Source organism: Procambarus clarkii, chromosome 64, assembly GCF_040958095.1.
Source record: "Procambarus clarkii isolate CNS0578487 chromosome 64, FALCON_Pclarkii_2.0, whole genome shotgun sequence".
Lineage (NCBI taxonomy): Eukaryota > Metazoa > Arthropoda > Malacostraca > Decapoda > Cambaridae > Procambarus > Procambarus clarkii.
In genome coordinates, this window is record NC_091213.1 from 29,601,741 (window position 1) to 29,610,964 (window position 9,224).

Genomic DNA, 9,224 nt, shown 5'->3' on the forward strand with positions numbered 1-9,224 from the left:
TGCAGTACCTAAGCAATAGGAAGCAGAGAGTTACAGTGAGGGGTGAGACCTCAGAATGGCGTGAAGTCACCAGTGGAGTCCCACAGGGCTCTGTGCTTGGACCTATCCTGTTTCTGATATACGTAAATGATCTCCCAGAGGGTATAGACTCATTCCTCTCAATGTTTGCTGACCACGCCAAAATTATGAGAAGGATTAAGACAGAGGAGGACAGCTTGAGGCTTCAAGAAGACCTGGACAAGCTGTAGGAATGGTCGAACAAATGGTTGTTAGAGTTTAACCCAAGCAAATGCAATGTAATGAAGATAGCACACACACACACACACACACACACACACACACACACACACACACACACTTTTGGGAGGGGGGTGGCCGGGGTCTGTCTGTTTTCCCTGTACCCATCTATCTATCTAGATATCCATCCATCATCTATATATATCTATATGTCTGTCTATGTATCTTCCAATCAATTCCATTTATCACTCCATGTATCTTTCCATCTATATACCCATCTATCTGTACCTATATATCAATATATCTATCCGTCTAATCCATCCACTTATCGATCTGTACATTTATTCATCCACCTAGCTATCCATCTTGCTATCCATCTATCAATCCCTCTATCCAACCAACTATGTATCTAGTTATCTAGCTATGTATATATTTATCTACACATCTATCCACCTACCAATGTTTCTATCCATCTATATATTCATATATTCACCCATCTGTCTAATTATTTATCTACCCCCTGTATCTATTTATTTATCTACTAATCTATCTATTCATCTATCTAATCATCTATCTAATCTTCTATCTATCCATCTATGTATCTGTTCCTCTAAATATTCACGTATCCATCTATTCCCCATTACAACCTCTCCATCTTCACTCAGAAAAGATATTATTAAAACCATTGAATAACTATATCTATCACTCCCCTCCTCCGCCCTCTCCCTCTTCCCTCATTACATATATTAATAAGAGGCACTAACAAATCTGTATGGGTCTATTAAATTATATTGTAATGACATCACATTAATCATATGCCATATTTCACACTTGACTCTATGAAAGACTCCTTCAAATGGATTTGGAGTGTTTATAATTGTTAATAAATATAACAATATAATTGGTAATTAAAAACTTAGGCCTACCCCGAACAGCCTGTGATCAACCAATACCGATGACCATCACCCCCTGCAAATTTGGGTTAGGCTAGCCCCAAGCATCTGATCACCTTTGGACAGACAGACAGAGACTATCTCTCTTGAAGGGAAAGAGTGCAAGGATGCTTCTCAAGGATCTGGGTTCCTGGCTCATCGAAACAAGATACCCAACCATGACTTCTTTTTCCAGCGCCTCAGTGTGGCGATCCAGAGGAAGAATGTCCACTTCATTCTCTGTTGAAGTCCCCTTGCGTCGGAGGAGTTTGAAGAAATCTACACCCTCTAGGAAGAAATTTTCGTTTCGTTTCCTCTTAATCTTCACATTTTGTTACAAATCAGTTATATAACTTTGAATAATAAAGTATATAAGAATATGGGGAGAAAAGAGGGTGAAGAGGTATGAGTGATGGGCTTAGGGTTAGGGGCATGAAGGGATGGGATAGGGTTGGGAAAGGGTAAGAGGTAGAATCTATAATAAAGTCCACAAACTGTTGAAGTTATAAGTTTGGTAGCCAAGCCATTTTTGTGTAACAGCGCTTATGTCTTACTCTATATCTATATTGCTTTCATAATCACTTAATTAACAATTTCAAATGACTGAAAAGTTCACATTTTGAGAAGATTAGAGTTGAAACAGGATGTCATAAGCAGGGCTGGTGTGCTGAACTTCAATGATATTATATAGTGAGTGGAGTATTTAGCTGATCGCTTCCTGGCTACTGGATGAATGTCAACAAATATTTTCTACCAATGAATTGCAAGACAGCAATGCTTTCACTAGCCCATCAACCCACCTTATGGGCTGCTGTTATCCTGTGGATAGTGCAATATTATGCCATGGCATCTGCTGTATATTGTTGGTTAGCCTATTGTTGACAGTGTAATTTTTAGCCAAAAGATGGCATATGCTGTATCTTGCATGTAGCCCTGTTGTTGGTAGTGGAATATTATGCCAAAAGATGGCATATGCTGTATCTCATGGCTGCAGTTGGCCTTGCCTGTTGTTAGTGTGCTTTCCTACCGATAAATGAAATCAACTGTATTATTATCTCCATATTTCCCTTAAACATTGATGTAAAAATGCCATAGTTTATTATAAAGGTTTCGAATCCTGCTGGTATTAATTAACATGAGCTCTGCAATTATTTTACCCACTCTTGAGGATATCATCATAATACTTCTGAAGTTTCCCATGCAGGCTGTTGAGATTGATAGATAGAGATAGCAGAGAGAAAGACCCGAGTACTGCCGGATACCCCATATAGTTATACTATAATAGAGAATGCCTTTGTCTGTTCGAAATTGGAGGCCATATGCTTGGGCCTAGGCTCACCTAAATTGATAGAAAGAATGGTCTGGGGTACGGGATGTACATTGGTCAGTCTGGGTAGCCAGAATTCAAAAGGAAACAGTGTGCCAGAGCCACACTCAGACCCCCACAACGAATGTTTGGCACTGCCTGCCAGTTACACAGTTAAATAGTTTCAAAACAAACTTTTCAAAACAATTTTAATAATGGAGTAATTTGCACCATTATTTACTGGTCGTGGGAAAATGAACAGACACTTTCTGCTGTCAATAATTTTCCTAAACACGCGAGACAAGTAAAAAGACAGTGAGAGACATACAAAGAGACAGAGACATTGTTTGGAAATGATTTGTATATGCAGTACTTGGGTGAAGTATTTACAGAGGGGCGACTTGAACAGACGAAATCAGTGAAGCACTGTTTGAGAAATAGTCGCACGTCGTCTGTTGTTCATCTCATGTAAAGTGTTTTTACTCATAATCAAGCGGGTTTGGCTGCTGTATTAACAAATGTTTAGCAACTGTTTATGGCAACGAATTGCCAATCTGGCAGATCGTATCGTCTTCACTTCTTTAGCAAATCTTCTAGCTGGGAAATATACTGAGAACCCGAGAATAGTGGACTATAATGGCAATTCACGGGTCCATAGTGTCTCCCAGAGTCAGTGGTCTTATTGGAGACCTTAGTACAGTCTATGTACGTCGCTACTGTTTTGAACAAAAAACGGCATCGCTAAAGGCTAGGTCGAAACACTAAAGCCCTATATTGCTTATGTTTTTTTCCCCGTTAAATGGTGAGAATCCATACCAATTAATTGCATGCAAAGACCTTGCACGAAATATTTGTCAAGGGGCACTTCAAAGTCTGGAATGAGTGAAGTACTTCAAGACAAATCGTCACCAAAGTAATGGAACCAAAATAGGCCCAGGAGCTGAAACGCTATATTGACCAACCTCCCTCGGACAAATGGGAAAGTCATGCAAATTTTGCCTGAAGTCTGCTCGAAGGTGTTCAAATATTTTGCTGATAGATGCTCAGAATACAGACAGTCGGGTCTAATAGGATACCAAGGGCTCATAAACTCATAGATCACCACTTGGCAAAACGAACAAAGCCGCAACAAAGGTATAGAATAAAAACAATGGTAAAGAATTTCTTACTCATTGTTTAGAGTTCATTATATTCCCCACAAACCCAACTCACTGTTAAAACAGCTTAATAACAAGCATGAAGGCAGCCATCTGAAAATTATGCAAATGACAGGAACTCTGGCTGCATGGCATATTGTTTAAATAAATTTCTGGTACACGGAACACTCCTTGCTACGTTGATACTACCGTAAAGCCTCGCCCAAAATTTACATAAGACCTTGAAGTAAATGAAAGAACTACTGGCGAATAAAGTTCGGACTTTTGTATCATGGGATTTATATAACTAGAATGGACATACCGTCATATTGCGTAAAAAATGTAGAATAATATGTTTTGGTGTAAATGGTAGTACTAGCAATTGTGTCAGGCTACCATTGTCAAACTGTACTGACGTCTTGAAACACCTGACTGGCATGCATGGGCCAACATTAATAATGACTATTTTCGCGCGAGCTAACAACGACTGTCGCAGGACTACCAGTTATAGGTCGATGCTTCTACTCCCCAAGCCCGACCTGGTCTGGCCCTAGCTTCGGTGCGGGGCGGACGTGTTGAATCGGCGCTCCAGCAGTTTGGTGTTGTTTGCCCGTTTCGGCCGGTTGGGGGCGGGTGTGTGTCTGCTCGCCTGTGCTGACGTGGCGTAACGATGGGGGTCCCTCTACCCCCAGTCGTCCGGGCTCAGTCTGTGGGACTAGAGTTCTCTGTGCGGGCTGGTTACCCGGAGATTGCCCTGGCTTGTGAAATGCTCTCTGTCCCTGTGTTTGCGATTTATGGGGTCGAGTTGGTAACGGCCCGTAGGGCCATTGTGAAGTTTGCAGAGGAGGCGGCGTATCGCGATTTTCTCCGGCGATACGAGGGGCGGACACTGCCCCTGCCGGATGGTGCGGGCACTGTCACCCTCTCGGATAGAAGTGGTGCACTTACTTACATCAGTGTGCATGGGGCTCCCTTGGAGTTTCCAGAGGCTCTGCTACGGCGGTATTTCGGGCGGTTTGGCGCAGTTGTTAGTGTGAGAGTGAACGTGGTGTCTTCTAGTCCTCTTAAGGGTGTGAGGTCTAACATTCGCACCCTGGGCATGAGACTCCGGGCGGATATTCCGTCCTCTGTGCGCCTTATGGGGTACAACGTTCGGGTGTTTTACGCCCGTCAGCCGCGGACGTGTTATCGTTGTGGTCTTTTGGGCCATCAGGCTGCTGCCTGTTCTGCGCCTCCTGTTGCACCAGTGAACCTCTTCAGTGAGGAGGATTTTCCGCCCCTTCCTGTGGGGGATGATTCGGTGGGTATGGACGTCTCTTCGGCTGAGGAGGTGCCCTCTGTAGCAGCTGTTGCTCCGCCTGTTGCGCCCCCTGTTGTTGCCGTATCTCTTCCAGAGGTTGGGTCCTCGCCTAGTGCTCCGGCTGATGTCCCTGCGCCTCTTCCGCCTGCCGTTTGCTCAGACCCCTCGTCTTCCAGTTCTTCCTCTGCTGTGTCTGTCCCGGTCCCTGCACCCTCGCCGTCTGTTCCGGCTGCGCTGGGAGACGAGGTGGATCCGGAATTCCCTCCTGTGCCTGGCCTGGTGCCCCGTGTGGTTGAGGAGGCTGCCGTGCTGCGGCGTGCGTCGGTTCGCTCGGTTGGTGCTGCGCGGGTCGCTGAGTCTGCCTCCGGGTCTGATGATGTGCGGCCCGAGCCTAAGCGTTCCCGGCGTTCTTCTGTGTGGGCTGATGTTGGCGAATTCGACGAGTGTCGTCCTTCCGTTGACGGTGGCGTGGCTCCGGATGTGGTGCACACTACGGTGGTGGCGGAGGTACACTTGCCTGAGGATGCCGGTGCCGGCGTTTCGGCCTCCACTTCTGGTCCGGTGTCCGAGGGTCCTGCTTCAGGTGCGTTGCCTGCGTCGGATGGCTCCGGTTCTTCGTGGGCGGTGGTTCCCCCTGCTGTAGTTGGTGGTGAGCGGGGTGGCCTGGTGGTGATGTTGAGAAAGGATGCTCGCTCTGGATGTTCTGTGGCCCCTTCCTCGTTACCCGTTTCCTCGGCAGCGGTCTTGCCGCCTCTTCCGTTTCCTGCAGTCCCTTCCGTGTCTCCTGCGGTATCCGTGGAAGTGCTATCGTCTCAGCGTCCGACACCTGCTCCGATGGCGAAGGCGTGGCAGGCTCGGCGTCCCTCGTCCGCTTCTCCGGTGTCATCTGCTTCCTCGCAGGGCGTGGTTGGCGCTCCCCAGCCTCGTTATGCGACTTGCGTCAGTGACCTTAGGCATTGGCCGATGCCGCCAGATATAGATGTTCCTGAGTTTATGATACCCGCTCGAGCGCGGGGGATCAAAAACCCTACCGACCTTGAAGATCTCGTCTGGGAAGCTTACAAGTCGAAATATCCTTGTGAGCTGTTCCCGGAGAAGTACGTTTCTTCCGATGTTCCTCGCAAGTGATTTCTCTGTATTTTGTGTTGCCTGGTTGTGGGGTGTGTATGTGTGTGGGTGGGGTGGGTATTGTTTCCCGGTTCCTGCGTGCTCCGGTTTGTTTTGTGTTTTTTTTTGTATGGCTCGTGGGGGGGTGTGCGGTTCCTATGCGTTTGTGTGTTCGGTTATGGATGTCGTGTGCACTTGTTTGTCATATTGTGTGCCCTTCAGGCTGTTGGCGTGTGCTCTTTGTTATGTTTTGCCTTCCGTTTGTTATGGCGGATCTGTTTTCTTTATTGTTATTGTCCTTATTCTTGTATGTTTCTCGCCTCTCTGTATGTATTTGAGGTGTTAGCAGGCTTGCTTTGTGTGCATTTTGTCCTGGGGTTTTCCCTTATGTTTGTATTACACTGTGTTACTAATTGTGTATTGTTTGTATATGCATTTTTTTGTGGTCAGCCCTTCTGGCTGGTCTTCTATTGATTTGTTCCTTTGTCCTTGTACATATGTGTGCTTTGTACTTTTGTTCTATGTTATATTTGTTTTTCTTGTACATTATACGCATGCTTGCATGTAAAAATAAAAATAAAAAAAAAAAAAAAAAAAAAGTTATAGGTCGATAAGCAAGGAAAGGTTATTCTTATAAATTTGATCATGCTAGGGTGCGTAGTGTATCAGTAATGATGTATATTGTCATTCTCCACTAGAGTACGTGGAATAAGGTGCAGTTCCTGGGAACCTGCTTACCTGCTTAATGGCCATCAGTCGTCTAATGAGATGACACCATATACTCACCTTGTTTGTGCCACATGTCCAAATTAACTCGTGTATCCAGCTTGTCCCTACTGCTTCCTCCTCCAGTAGGTGCCACATGCAAACGAGTCTTATACTTAAGTTGTTTTGTACATTCCTAAGCTCGGTTAAATGCTCATTTGTTTTTCTTTATTTTAAAACAACATATACATACAATTAAAAAGGGAAGGACCTGAAGTACCATAACAGAGGCATACATCACAGTATACAACACCAACAACAAAACAACAAATTAACAACAAATAAGATACCAATCTTCACTAATGTCTCCGGTGCCAGTGCTTGGCTGGAACTGGAACTGGAGACAAGGAGGAAACCCCCTCGTCCAAAAGCACCACAGACAGCGCAGACGCACAAGGAACACGCACCAATGCCGACGGGGATGACTCCTGGGGCTCCGGTACCACCACCACAGCAGGAAGCACATTATGTATCTCTACCGCCACATCTGTCACCGCACAAAACCTGTCCTCGCCGCCAGAGAGGATTTCCACACACACGGGCTCAACATCCTGGACTCTGGGAGACAACAAAGTATCCCGAGCCGCGACCCCCACCAGCACGGCCTGGGTCTGCTCAGGTCACAATATATATATATATATATATATATATATTGTGACGATAATCTCTTTCAAGAGAGATTGAGCCTGCTCTTCCCTACAAAGTACGTAAAAACAAAAGATAATATAGAAGATACGTCCACCAAATATCTCCAAAACGTTTTGCCCAGAGAGCAAAGCGTATCCAGCACACCGGCACACCTGCTAGCTACCACCGCCGTAACCAGCTAACTACTTGTCCTTTGCCTGCCTGTCGCTGATTGGCTGGTGTCCCGTCGCACCTGCCCTCCGCCCTCCGCCACAAGTTGATGTCTGGGCTGCAGTGGCCCAGTATTGTCAGAATATCTCAGTGCTCCTTGCAGTTGACATCTCTCGCTGGTAGACTAAGCCTTGGCTTTCGTGTACTAAGGGAGGTGGCAGCTCGAAGCCAATATTCCAGCTCCATTCATATTTATTTTGCTATCACTGTAACTCATTTGTCTTAACGTAACTTTTCATTTGCCAGTGATTATTCATATTATTTTGTTTGTTGACTTGTCTTTTATATTTTATATGCTTAACCTTATTCATGTCTTGTTTTTCTAAAGTAATTAAAATTACATTAATTAATTTACTTGTGTTTTGTGTGTCTTCCCATTACCTTACCACAGACGAAATCTCCAGCTTTTCTCTTTTTTTTCTATAATGTGACGAGGCCCTGCCCCTAGCTTTTGAAACAGCCGAACACCAACGCTTTACCGTCACAATATATATATATATATATATATATATATATATATATATATATATATATATATATATATATATGTCGTACCTAGTAGCCAGAACGCACTTCTCAGCCTACTATGCAAGGCCCGATTTGCCTAATAAGCCAAGTTTTCATGAATTAGTTGTTTTTCGACTACCTAACCTACCTAACCTAACCTAACCTAACTTTTTCGGCTACCTAACCAAACCTAACCTATAAAGATAGGTTAGGTTAGGTTAGGTAGGGTTGGTTAGGTTCGGTCATATATCTACGTTAATTTTAACTGGAATAAAAAAAAATGACCTCATACATAATGAAATAGGTAGCTTTATCATTTCATAAGAAAAAAATTAGAAAAAATATATTAATTCAGGAAAACTTGGCTTAGTAGGCAAATCGGGCCTTGCATAGTAGGCCAAAAAGTGAGTTCTGGCTACTAGGTACGACATATATATATATATATATATATGTCGTACCTAGTAGCCAGAACGCACTTCTCAGCCTACTATGCAAGGCCCGATTTGCCTAATAAGCCAAGTTTTCATGAATTAATTGTTTTTTTGTTTTTTGACTACCTAACCTACCTAACCTAACCTAACCTACCTTTTTCTGCTACCTAACCTAACCTATAAAGATAGGTTAGGTTAGGTAGGGTTGGTTAGGTTCGGTCATATAACTACGTTAATTTTAACTCCAATAAAAACAAATTGACCTCATACATAATGAAATAGGTAGCTTTATCATTTCATAAGAAAAAAATTAGAAAAAATATATTAATTCAGGAAAACTTGGCTTATTAGGCAAATCGGCCCTTGCATAGTAGGCTGAGAAGTGCGTTCTGGCTACTAGATACGATATATATATATATATATATATATATATATATATATATATATATATATATATATATATATATATATATATATATATATGAATGAAAACTCATACCCCAGAAGTGACTCGAACCCATACTCCCAGGAGCAACGCAACTGGTAACTACAGGGCGCCTTAATCCACTTGACCATCACGGCCGTCAAAAGGAAGTGATAGCCGAGGCTATTTGAGTCACTTCCCCGACGGCAACTCGGATGGTA